Source organism: Triturus cristatus, chromosome 4_1, assembly GCF_964204655.1.
Source record: "Triturus cristatus chromosome 4_1, aTriCri1.1, whole genome shotgun sequence".
In the NCBI taxonomy this organism is placed as follows: domain Eukaryota; kingdom Metazoa; phylum Chordata; class Amphibia; order Caudata; family Salamandridae; genus Triturus; species Triturus cristatus.
The window spans coordinates 971732723-971746591 of NC_140585.1; the positions used below are offsets into that span (position 1 = coordinate 971732723).

General features: G+C 43.6%; 1 long non-coding RNA gene across 1 annotated transcript in view; it reads left to right on the forward strand.

The window, feature by feature from the left end:
- LOC146855910 (uncharacterized) overlaps positions 1 to 1313 on the forward strand; it is a 39731-nt gene extending 38418 nt beyond the window's left edge. Inside the window, exons 4-5 of the long non-coding RNA XR_014980885.1 lie at positions 177 to 527; positions 847 to 1313. This is a non-coding gene — a long non-coding RNA (uncharacterized LOC146855910). The remainder of the gene's footprint in view (positions 1 to 176; positions 528 to 846) is intronic.
- Positions 1314 to 13869: the final 12556 nt, after the last annotated feature.

Below are 13869 nucleotides of genomic sequence, written 5' to 3' on the forward strand. Positions count from 1 at the left end.
CTGTCGCTGAAGTGGTGAGGTATTTGGGTAGAAACCTCGTTTGCGCACTGTTTATGTGAAGGATTGGTGATTACATTTTGGCACTGTGTAACGGAGCAGGAAGGACAGCGCATCAGGAATATATGGACTGGTGGACCTATGTGCCTTTCTCACCCCCTCTTGTCCCATTACCGCAGGAAGACTGGTTGCCGTCTACAGAAACCACAACTCAAGGTCAAAACGAAGGAGTAGAGCCCTTTAACTGGGAAGACTACATACCCCCGGACACACCCCCATATGACGTCACGACGGCGGGAGCGTCAAAGGGAAGCGAGACCAGGAAGTGGACGGACGGCGATTCCCGGAGGAGCGGAGCAGACGAGTGGAGCAGAAGAGAAGAGTCGAGCAGCAAATTCGGAGAGAGGCCAAGGAAGATCGGCGAGGAGGAACGAGGACGAAGCGGAGAAACGACGACTGGACGGCCAGGAGGCCCGGGACCCCACGAAGCGCCCCACCACGTTCCCAGGGAAGGAGCTTGGCTAGGACAGGTACGAGACCGCGTAGTGGGCTGGATGGGGAAACGGGAGCAGCAGCCTCCTTAAAGTAACGTGCCTGACATACCTGTTTTATTTTGGACTTTTCTCCTTTCCCTCATATTCTTTTTTCCCCGCACCTTGTGGGCTTAGCCCGGTTAGCAACACTCATCTCAAGTCACCATAACGAGGGGAGGGGAGGGGGGAGCACTACTGCACGGTTAGGGGTTCCCTCACTCCCGGTCCCTGGGCAGGTAGCCTTGTGCTTAAACGTCCCATTGACCATATTCCCTGTCTTTCCTTTCCTTTTGGGGCCGATCACATCCCCGGGTAGACCGGAACACCGGAGCGAGCGTGGCTACAGAACCTCCGAAGCCCAGGATCTTCAGGCAGAAGACTCTCCTCCAACCAGCAACATGGATAAGGCAGAATTTGCCCGGGAAAGACTGACTAGCAGACTAAAAAACGATATATCTCAATAAAACCCCGTTTACCAAGAAACTGTGTTCAGTCTGTCCCTGCGCAACCGTCACACACTGCATGATGACGTCATTACGTGTCAGACTTCTAATGCAAATGAATATGTATGAGTATTTGCGTGTATTATATGGTATCGCCGTGCAGCCTTACCTTGAAATACGCTTGCAAAAACTGTCTTCAGTCCAGTCAGTCTCATCTGCACAACCCTAAGCTCAACCCTGGTTAGCTATGGCTTCAAGCAGCAAGGATTGAACAAAGGAACTAGTGTGAATCATTTAACAGTACTAAACTACGAAACAAGGAAGGCACGCAACACGAAAGAAACACAACATCAATTTATAAAAGTAGATTAAATGTATATGAATTTTTAGAGCCCTTGATGAGCAAAATCCACCGGAGGTTCCCGGAGATACAGATAGTTTAAGAAATCGTAATTTTTAATCCAACCAAAATCAAGCACTAGCAACCATAAAGTTTGAAAACTTGTAAAAAGATAGTTCAACTACTCTGGCCTGGGCAACCAAATTCAACTGGAGTGTGGAAGAAGGTCGGGGGGGGGGTCAGTGGGGTCGATTTAGACAGTTACCTGGCATCCCAAGTGTTTTCTAGTCCAGTTCCACCCTTTACAACACGGCCACCATAGACATCAATGGAGTCTCCCTGATGCGGAGGATACAGGGGATGAAGATGCTCCGGGTGCTGTGCATTTGGCGGAGGTGCATGTGCTGTTATTCTGCGGTCCACAGGTCAAGTGGGGCGGGTTTGGCCACAGAGTTCTGAGTCTGTAGAAGGCCAGCTGAGGATGTGCTACTGGTCATCGTGTACAGTGTCCCTCTTGGGCGACCAATCTGGACTCAGACGACACAACTGGGTTCAGCTGACTTCGGTGCAACTTTTGGCTATTGAGAAATGGTCTCTTAAGGCGCCCAATGGCAGCTAGCAGCAACTCTTCAGCGAAGGCTAGTAACTTGCCTTCTGTGGGCTACTTCAGCTGTGCTGGCCCTGGTGCGGGTTCCACTGGGTCTGTCCACAGTTTTTCTCGAGCCAGTTGCCACAGGCACAATTTTCCCTTTGCTAGCCCACGGTGCAGCAGGTGCAGTCCAGTAAATGGTTCAGCCTCTCTTTTTGCAGTTCAGGGGGCAGCAGGGCAGTCCTTCTGTGACCCTTGTTCCAGTTCCGACGTCATCTGAGGTGCCAGGGGTGCCATATTTATTTCCAGAAAGTGCCCTAATGGGATGAAGCGGTTACTAGCTAATGGGCTACCAGGTCACCTCCCTCTTGTTGATGACTTTCCGGCTATGTGTGGTATTTAACAATCCCAGAGTGAACTATTCTGTCCCCTCTCAAGATGACAGGACCCTTCTTCGGATGTCAGGAGCTTGGTAGCCCATCTTAGAGGTGTGGCTACCTGAGGGCTACACACCCAAGGCAAAAACGGTTTGGGCACTGGTTTTCCCTCTCTGTCCCTGTCTCCAGCCTGTCTACCTGAACAAAGGGCAGCTCCTCAGGAGTGTGAATGCTATCTGCCCACCAAAGGCAGCTTCACCTTTGAAGCTCGCTTTTTGGGCTAACACCCTGAGTGGCTTGCTGCAAAGGGGAAGTAACACCTCGGCCTATAGCAGGCTGCTATTGTTCCTAAGCTGGGCAGTCATTAACACAACTCCCTAAAAGGCAGGCAGAATGCTGCCTGTTGGCCAGTGCCAACATGAGGCTAATGGACAACTGGGTTCACAGAGTGGCAACTTTCTAACAGTTGCATTACTTTAATAGTGACATTAAATTTGTTCTGGGCATCAGGTCAGGTTTAATGCCAGGATTAATATGATGCCTTACAGTATACAGATAGGTAGTCCCATTCAGAAGTTAGCCAGACTGATGGATCAGCCAGTAACCCTGTGGTAGCCAATGGGGCTATTAGCCTTTCCCCAGCAAAACAATAATTTAGAAGTGTTGCTGTCAGGACATATATAAAAAAAACATGTCCTACTTAATAATATACAGCTCCCTGCCTTAGGGCGGTATAGGCCTTCCATAGGGGAGTCTTACATATATTGTTAAGGGAAGTGGGGGCTTTGCCATTGGTTTCATTGGCAAAGTCGAACTAGCAGTGTTATCACTGCAGTGGCAGGCTGGGAGCCATTTTGTAAATAGTCACATCCAGATTGGCACAGACAGTGCTGCAGCCTTGGGTGGACACTCCCTGCCTTACATGCCTTAGGTAGCTTGGGCACCATATACTAGGGACTTATAAGTAAGTCAGTCCTTGACAGTTGGGAATCGCCAATTCAACATATATTTTGCAACAGGTTCGAACACTGGTGCTAAGGTCTGATTAGCAGCAGTGGCGTAACAATAATTGAGGGGCCCCCCTGCAAGGTACCCCCTGGACTCTTTCAGGAGCTCCCCGGCCGAAGTGCTGTGCTGAGGGGGCCCCCTGGAGCTTGGGGGCCCCCCGCACTGCGGGGGATGCGGCGGCCTCTGTTACGCCCCTGATTAGCAGTCCTCAGTGCACTCTCAGAGTTGATGAACCAGCAGCATCAGTCCAAAAATGTGGGGGGTGAACATGCAAAAAGAGGCATTTCCTAACAATATTCTTTAGAGTTATGACATATACTGCATCATACCTGTTATTTCAACGTTAACTCTTACAGCACTGGCAACTCAAAATTATAACTTTCTTTCACGGTTAGGCTCATTGACAAACTTTCATTTGCACAGGAGACTGCATAATTGAACATATTAGCTTTTATTTATACTTTGACACAAGCTTCAATAAAAAAAAACATTTGTAAAATGTACGTCTGGTTCTTTTTGTTGAGTTCCATTTGGGTTTACGTATTAAATGACTTTGTTTTGAAAAGGCTCTAAGTTTGAACCATTACATCTGTTTCTCCGGTACAATTGGGTTTGATTCAAAACCTGGGCTGATGTGATTTTTTAAAATGTATTATTATTAATTTAAATACACAAAACTGAACGGTTAGGGGGTTAAGAAACCAAAATTAAAATGTGCACTTCAGAATGAATTGTCTATGTATGACACCAAAGAAGATTTCCGCATTTCCATCCTTTTCGGTTTTGCGTGGTTCAGGAGTATCTGGCAAACTGGGGCATTTATGACAAGTTCCGGAGGATATTCCCATTAACCTATAAAATTAAATTCACATTCCTTGCCTTGTGGAAGAGGTTGTTCTGCACTGGTTTGGGGGAGGATGAATGAATACAAAGTCTGCTGTATTTCAATTGCAGATTTCAAATCTCCATTGCTGGTAGAAAGCAACCTTCGGAGGAGGTCAGACTTGACTGCCCAGGGGTCAGTAAACCAGCACTTAGGTTCTTTCTTCATGTGCCCTTCCTTTATAAAAGGTCACAAGTTGTCATGCCTGTGAAGTTACAAGCAGTCAGGCATCCTAGTTATGCAGCACCATATGTCTCCAATTAGGAGGGTAGTAAAGTATATAAATAAGAGCTTGTTTAAAGTCTCCAAGCCAAATGGGTCACTAAACAGGCAGAGGCACGAAAGGATGTGTTTCTGAGCAACTAGTAATAACGAGCATTGAAAATGCAATAGGTCTCGCCTTTGATTAAGTTAAAGCCATTTGCTGTGCTAATGGTATTGTATAGCAAAGCAAATGGCTTTAACTTAATGGAAGGCGAGACCGGTTGCATTTTATTGGTTGATGGCTGCCAAAAATACATCAGTGCTGGGGTGGGTAAAAAATCACCAATATGGCTCATTTTTGCTCTCTCCCTATGGCATAAGGAAGCACAGCAACTTTGGTACAGTGTTTCCCTAAGTCAAAGGATAGAAAATCTGGGCCGTAATGTGCATTTTTTAACAGTTTCACAAGCTGTTTTCTTGATTTGTGCCCTAATACAAAAATCATTATGCATTTTAACTTATAGCAAAATTTGCTTGATCCATCCCTTTGCTCTGATTTTGTCCCTTAGCTTTATCCAGTCAATCTGCAAGAGGTAACTTTACCAGAAACATGATTTAACAAATTGTTCTCGAGGAGCACATATTGTAGTGTGCATTTGTTTCTTTAAAAGGAAGCCATACCATGGTCTCTTTCTGGTCCTCGGTTGTCTTGTGAATTTGAAGAGGGAGATTACTGTGTTTGCAGCACTTACTGTGAATGGCGACTGAGAATTGGTACAAGGGCACTCTTTTATTTGGGGCATGTGCCTTCATTGTATTTCATGGCCGCAGGATGGGCACTCTAGAACGCCAATGGAAAAGGGTGCAGCGTTTGCTCGCTGGCACTATGAGATCGCTCCGCCTCCCGTTCCTGTAACAGACCCTCAATTTGTACATTTGAAGGCAAAAAGGGGTATTTTGATGTATGTTGTACAGTGGAGAGATTCTTAATTGAGGGAACAAGATTTTAGAAGATTTTGCAAATGTTGATAATTGTGTCTTTAGCATTTTTACTGTATAATATAAATTGAATGTTTTGTTTATATGCTATGAAGTTTAATAGACCATGTTCTACATAGGTGTCCTTTCTGCTGGCTAGTGGGTTGGCCGTGCAACCCCGCTCTAGCTCCCACTTTTGTATCCCTCTGCTCCAGTGTCACCGGCTTGTATGGGCCATTCCTCTTTGAGGATTTTACGTTATGTTGGGGTTCGACCAATAAATATATCACATCACTAAATCGCCCTCCACTTCATCATCAAGGTAAGTATATATTTACTATTCTTAACTTCGCAACTAATTACACTACACTTATTTAGCGATGTATTTGTTAGGTCGATGTAGTGGATGTGATATTTTTGTCATGCGATATAAAGCATACAGTGCCCTGAGGGTGTACCACTGTGAGTGCACCAGCTGTATTGAAAGAAGGCACAGCAACACATGTACATGCTGCCCCTGTATGCATAGAGACATGAAGGTATGCTTCCACTGCCCTCTACTAGAACGGCAATAGCATTTCCCATGGCAGGAACTCGAAAAGTGGAATACTGGAGCCTGAGAGGCACATATTGATGTGAACATGGTGCCCTCTTAAAGTGACCATGTGCTGGGGATCTATACACTTGAATGTGCTGCTGCTCTGCTAATTTACATAAAATGTATGAATCTGCTGGGGGGATACAGACACATATTTGATGTGTTTACCTACACAGTGCAATGCACAACAGTGTATTGCTTTTAAATGAATAGCAGCATTGTTATTCAACTGCATGGTTCTAGTTATCAGCCTTGGAATGATGAAAGGCAGAATCCGAAGTTTTACTAGGATTTACAGCTGTGACTAAATTACTTAGTATGCGTGTACTAACCTACTAAGTCATCTCTGTGATTTGATGCATGTGATTATTTTAATTGTCACTATCGTGTGAGCTCCAAACTAATTTATATGATACCGCTTATGCGCAATATTAGATACTCAGGGCCTGATTTATAACTCGCGGATGGGTTACTCCATCACAATGGTGACATATAACCCGTCCGCTGAAATATAAATACCATAGGATATAATAGGATTCATATTTGGGCAGATGGGATATACGTCATCTTAGTGAGGGAGTAACCCGTCCGCTGAGATCTAAATCAGACCCTCTGTCTTGCAGTGTTTACACTGCGAAGCATCAAGTTGTTACTGGTGCTTACTTGTGGTCTATCATGTTTGTTCTTTTCCTAGGTACCATTCAGGAGCGGCCTTCATTTAGCAGCTGAAACCACAATGAGGGTATACAGGTTTCTGCCCCGCCCTGGCTGAGATAAGAGGGTTAATTTTTATCTTTATATTCAACTTTTCACGTGCACTTCACTTTTTTATCATGTTGGTCCTGAAGAAGCGCTAACGACCTACGGGCGACGGAGGCGCGAAACATGTTGGCCTTGTATATTGACAACCTGGCAAATAGGCCTTTTTGGGTCAATACATTTTTTTGCAGTTTTTTGGACTGCCAAGGGTATACTATTAAATCATATCGCTGTATGCTTACCCTTGAATACATTTTATTACCCTTTCACACTGCACGTATTCTTATTACCCTCTTCATGATCCACTCCCCACACACCCTCATGCACCATCCGGCAATCCTTTAAAAGATCTCCGATAAAGTGACCCATCGGGGGACCCGTAGGGAATTGCAGCGCCGGCCCTACGAGGAGCAAACGCCTGATGATGAAGCATGACACCCCTTGGGGTGTGTGAGGGCAGCAGAGGATGAAGAATGACCTTTCTACTCACATTTGGGTCTTCTATACCTAGGATTTCTTCTCTTCCCTATTGTTTCTTTTCCTTTTTCTTTCTCGTTTCACTACACGGGTGACTTTTTGCACCCTGATGCATGGGTGACTTTTTGCACCCTGGCATAGGAACTTTGTCCTCCTGTTGATTATAATTGCAGTGTTTACCTACTCAGAGAAACAGTGTCTCATGCTTTTAGAATAATAGCTGTGTTTTTAAAAACTCTATTGTACTTATTATCTATAGAAGCAAGAGGAAAGGCTTACACTTTAGCACTATTCATTACACACTATTTAAAAGCCAGCTCTATTGGCTTTGACAATGGGCGTTTAATATACTTCGACCTTTGTGTGAGAATAGTGTTTCAAGGTGGGCCAAAGAGTAAGATGGTGTTTGATCGTGAGTGCCGGTGGAGGTTGCACTCAGTGCTTAGGTTGAAAAAAAAAAAATCTAAGTGCAGGGCCGTGAGGTATTTCTCAAAAGGTCACTATAGCTTCCTTAATCCATTGCCCCTCTGAAATGGCATCACCACTGAATTGAAATGAAATGAAAATAAGATTTATAGAGTTCACTCAATACTCAGAAGTGTCTAGGTACTAGTCTCTCAGAGGTAAATGCTTAAGAGGCAGAGAAAAGCCAGTTAAAGAGAATAAAAACATGTTTTAAGTGATTTCCTGAAGGTCAACAGATTGGTTTCCCTTTTCAGTTCCAGAGAGAGGAAATTCCACTGTCTAGTTGTCCCAACTATGAAGCTTCCACTATAGTATGACGCAGACCAAAGATATCTGGAGGGAGTGTACCACTGGAAACTTTGTCTAAAAAACTCAGGGCCATTGCTAACTACTAACAACCACATTCCTACAAATGTGACAGCTGGGCTATTAATCTCACCCAAAGCTAAAGGAACAGCATGGAGGCGCTGGTGTCAATATTGTTTTAATTTAAATAGTATTGTTAAGCTTTCTGCTGATGTTCTCTGCTCAAAAACAGACACCACCAGCACGCAGTGGTCTGCCATAAATAAGAACAAGGTGCTGAGCTTCGGAAAATACCAGCACAAATTAAGCGTTGGTGGCCCTGGCCTTTGGTTGGGTCAATGAGATGCTTTGCAGCCGACCTGGAGGGAGGGTGCAACACTGTAGAGGAAGCCCGTTCTAGAGACAGCGTGTAGGCCATGAGGTTTCTGAAGTGAGGCGGGGGACGGCAGGTGTTGTCCCTGTGGGGACAGTGGAGGAAAGGGTGAGCACATGGGAATAAAAGTTATTGAAACATTTATTTATCTAAATGAAGTTTACATTTGCAAAGTAACTGATAATAAATTGAGGCATCAATAACTTTTAAGTGCATTTTTATCCCAACTTAATTATTTGCGATAAATTACACCGTCAAACATTTTGAAGTTAATGCTGTCCAAATTCCCGGGCATCATGAATAAATTCCCTCTGTTAGCCTCACGGCAAGGCAGAAAAACATACAAAAAAATCTGAGTATTACAGTGCAATGTAATGAAAACAAACATACACATAACAAGCATCTGTGATGTAAAACACTCACATAAGGACGCCAGAAGAGCTGGAGATAGTAGGGTCATCTTAAAGAGAAACGGCAGGGCCCTGTCGCCGCACCACGGCTCGCAGAACAAACCCTGAACACCCCCGCGAGCACTCATTAAAGGTGGGTGTGGCACCGTTCTCGGCCGCTTTAGGGAGCACACAGCAGACCGGTGCCTCACGAGCTGATGATGCAATGCGCGAGCCAGGGTTGCTCGACACATCTCTGTGCTCAGAGCTCCACACAAGCAGGGTGGGGGTGTAACTTCACAGAAACTCTGCTCACGACATACGCCGCAAAGAGGGCCCGGGCAGTTCCGCTGCCACAGCCATCCGAAATGTATGATGAAAAGAACATGACCACCAGGTAAGCCTTGTCACGCACCTCACCGGTTCGAGTCACCCATCCCTAAGGCAAGCAGTTGTGATTATTTATCTTATGAAATAATATTTCAAAGAAAATAGTTAGCGCTGCTTTTATTTGCTCACTACTTTTAACTTCCTGATTACGTCATTTACGCTCACCAATCACTGGGACTGTGTTGATCTGTCTCGTGCACAGCTGTTCATTGCCCCCAGTGCACGGTGGGGCCAGGTCAGTCTGGTTCACATTTTTCTGTTTGGATATGCATGTATTTACATTTTGTTTTTGATTATTTATTTTGCATTTTATTTTACATATTTGTATCATAAAACCAACTCTTAACACCAGCTACAGAGGAAACATTACATACTGTCACACAATATCTTATTCCTCTTTCACTTTCGGGACCGCGCTGCATCCGGAGCATGGGGATCTCATGTATTTATGGGGCCATGTGTTTCTAATTAGAATCACATGGCCTCATAAAGATAAGAAAGTGCTTTGCGACAGCAGCAAAGCAGGCGACCCAGTTCGGCTCGGAGGCGAAAGGGCATCCACCAAAAACCCTAATTTCCAATGGCAGGCCACCGTTTAGCATAAACGGTGACGCAAGCCAATGGAAATGAGGGGCGGGGCTTCAAGCCCCCTTCTGAAACTCCTCAATAAATCTCGCCGAGGCGAGCAGCGCTTTGCACTGCAACGCCACGTGAGACCTAAAAAAGGCAATGTATCATACAGTTTATACTGTACAATGCGTATTCTTCCTGAAATCTTCCTTACTTTGACATTATAGGAATGCTTTCCTTTCTCTGCCTTTTAGTGGCCCAACTGGCCTTTGCCAGTTGTATGGATGAGCTTGATTAGAAAATCAATTTCGGTAAAACCTCAATGATTTTTGGGCCTACCAAGTCACATGTTTTCGGAGTATAGTTTGAAGATTGAAAGGGATTGATCATTCTCTTACCTTGGTAAACAACAAAATAACTAAAAAAAGGTTAAATGGTATGACGCGGCACTCAAAATCATTCCAAGGTAAGTGTGCTCTGCTTCTTGGGTTATCCGTTTAAGAAAGACCCAATGATATAAACCCAAACTACACACATATAGAAGGTGCAATCCGTGAGCAGTAAGAATAAACCATAGTAATCAAATGTATTTTTAAACTATCTTCCAAATTAAATGTGAAGAGTTCTTGTTCGCAGTCAAAGCATTATTCTTTAGTTTTCTCTTGTAGAAATTAAGATGGACACAGTCAACGCATTACGTCCAAAAAAGGGCCACAGTTTTAATCAAACAAATATTTTTGTGTGACCCTAATTGTAAACCAGAAACAATTGGTCCTAGACTAATTTTAGATCACAGTTTAGTTGTCAAAACATTAATCATTCAAAGAATATATTAAAGATGCATTATGGTTAGCATATGTTCATTAATGTATCGTAAATTCATCAACATATACGTAAGTACATCCTCAACAAAGGGGCAGCACTCAAAATAGTTCAAGTGGTAACTGTTTTTAATTCCACAAAATGTTCAACAGATCACCATATCACCTGCTAAGCAAAAATTTCGGGGGGGGGGCTGAATCTTTTAAGCCATAGGCAGAGTGGAGCTGCAGGGGCTCTTAGAAGGGGTGAAACAACAGCGAGGCCTCATTAACATGCAAATGGTCTTTTAAAGATCTGTGAAGTGCTTGGGTGCGGCTGTGAGTGAGCCGGGAAGCTCTGAGCCCGGGCTGCCACACACGACGGGGGGGATGAAGCCCTTTCAGTCCAATGGGTGTTGCGCGCCTGTATGGAACCGCATGTGTGAAGAGGATACAACATTTCCCACAGATTTTATTTACGCAGAGATATGCTCAAAGAAGCTTTAAACATAAAAGACAGCACGTGTATATACATCAGTGATGGGACAATTCGGTACAAGTAAAACTGGTTAAGTAATCGCTGTTCATTACACAGCTCTATTTGCACCGAGATATGCGCAGAGGAGATGTGAACATAACAAATGTATATACATCAGTAACTGGGCAATAATGTACAAATAAAATAATATAACGTAAAGAACATGGTTGAGTAATCACTACTCATTCTCTATATTAGGATCCAGTGTATAATACATGGGTGAGTGATCACTACTCATTCCCTGCATAGAAAGGAATGTGAGTAGGTGAAAAAAACAATACTGTGTATGTAATATTTACAGTGTTAGGGGATATACTAAGCAGCCAAAATATGTGTATACTTGTCTAACCATTGTTGAGGGTTGCGACTCGTCTGGCAATCTCCTCGTATTCGTTCAGGCCCCTTGCTACCGTGTCAAAGGCATGTATCCATTTACATTCCTGGATACTTAGAGTGTTTGCGAAATTGCCTCCCCTTGGGTTCTGTTTGACCTTTTTAACGACCCACCATTTTAGACTCTCGGCCGAGTGTCCAAATGCATTGGAATGTTCCACAAGGGGTGCACCTTGTACATTGCAGAGTATTCTGCTGCAGTGATTTGACCACATGGTCCCTCACATTTTTGCCCTTTTTAAAGGCATGCAGGGGTGGTTCAATGATCCTGGATCACTGAACCACCCCTGCATGCCTTTAAAAAGGGCAAAAATGTGAGGGACCACGTGGTCAAATCACTGCTACCTACTAAACCCAGGGATAATTAATAGACCCTCTGGAACATCCCACCCATCAAGGGGCACCATAAATGTGGGCAATGCAAAGCCTGTACCATGACTAAGGAAATCCAACAATGTACATATACCAATCATAGACACACCATGAGGATCACACCAATTGTAACTCTGTGGGGGTTATTTACGCCATAGTTCACCCATGTGACTTTATTTATATTGGCCAAACGATCCAAAAGGTAAAGGCCCGCATACTGCAGCAGCTGACACGGCCCTCCCGTCAAACTTGATGGAAACCTATCTGTCCGGGTGCCGATTTTGCATCATTACTGCCCCGAGGCCCATGGGACTGGCGTCAACTACTAGTTCAGTTTCCAATGAGAGTTGAAGGACAGAACTGAGTGCGTGTATCATTCATTGTCTTATAGTTGAAATGCGTTCATGGATTCTGTTGTCTTAAATTTAGAGGATGATTTTCATTCTTTGATATTAAACATGGTTCAAAAAGGTGAACCAAAGTGTGTAGAAACAGCCAACACATGTTTCGCCCCTTTCCGGCATGCAGGCCTGGGGCTTTTTCATGGCTGATATATCATACAAAGAGGGTGAGGAAATTATATAGTATTAAGAGAGCAACACCAAAGTATATGTCTGGTCAGCTATACCAGTAGTAGGACAACCATAGAAGAATTCAACCCAAGAAGGTATGAAGATCGATAAACCCTACCAAAAAGAAAGACAAAGGATTTTTTTCAATTTGTAGGTATGGTAAAGTATAGTGTGAATAGCACAAGAATCAAATGCATTATACATATAAAAGTACAGTTGTTATAGTATGAGGTTCCAAGGTATAGCCTTGCGGTAGAATGCAAGCATTATTATTAGTTAATATACAAGTAAGACATTTGCAGAAGGAGTCCAATGGATATACATATAAGATCAGGGTTTAGCATAGTAACATAATACAAATATCCCAAAAATAAATTGAAAGGTGACAGAAAATACATACATGATCTGGCAGACCGCAGAGGTCAGTGATGTATTGAGGTCAAGATGGAATCACCAAAAGGATAGAAAGAAGTAAATAAAATAAAGGGACTATGTTGGACCAGAGAGTACCAAGGACGGATATCTCATGATGGAAGCGTACCCGTGATTCCCATGGAAGTTGCAGTGTAATAGTGTAGGGTGATGAGCAGGACTCATTTGTGCGCACCAGGAGTTACATAATAGGGACAGAGAAAAAAAGTGATCGGCATAAAAGAATATTGAGGACAAAAGCGAGTTCGAAAATATACCCAGCCATATGCAGCAGAGTATATAGTGCTACTAACTTGATCCAAGGTGCATAGAGAACAAGCAAGCATGCAGAGGTGGAAGCCAACAAAATGCAAGTGGATACAGTATAGTGCAGAATATTGATGGAAGAGGCAGCATCTGAATGGTCAGGAAGGGTTGACAAAGAGACTATTAGTGAAACATGCATGGGAATGGTAGTCTAAGACACTTATCGGAAAGTCAGAAACTCGATGGGAAAGTTCCAGATAAGCTTTAGAATAGTCTCTAAAATCTGAAAAGACAATTGAGGGCAAGACCTTAGAGACTGAAGAAAAGTGTACAAAAGGCAGGTCAGAAATTACCTGAAGAAAAATCTCTGCGGTCCTATGCGGTCTGTGGCGGCGACAAGGTCCTGTGAGAGGTCTGTACACCATGACGAAAAACCTCGCTTTTTACAGCAGAATAGAATAGAATAGAATTTTTATTGCACAATTAATTAAAATCATTGCAATCACAAATACTAAGATACAGAATAAAATGCGTAAGCTCCGATATTAAAAGTTTTTAGCATTTACATTAAAAATAATTAAAACTGATAGTGGTTTTATGAGCTTTGTGATTCTATGAGTTTTTCGGAGGTCAAAATGTCCTTTACGGCCATTAGAAATTTCAAACATCACGCCGACAACTGTGCTGAATCGCCCTTCAAGCATTCCACCACTCTATCCTGGCAAGTCTGAATGTTTAAAATGCGCCAGATGGGTTGAAGCCAATAGGTTCTTAAAGGGCGCAGTGTCTCGCAAATACATAATAAATGAGTTAAGGTTTCTTCTTCGCGCCCACAGG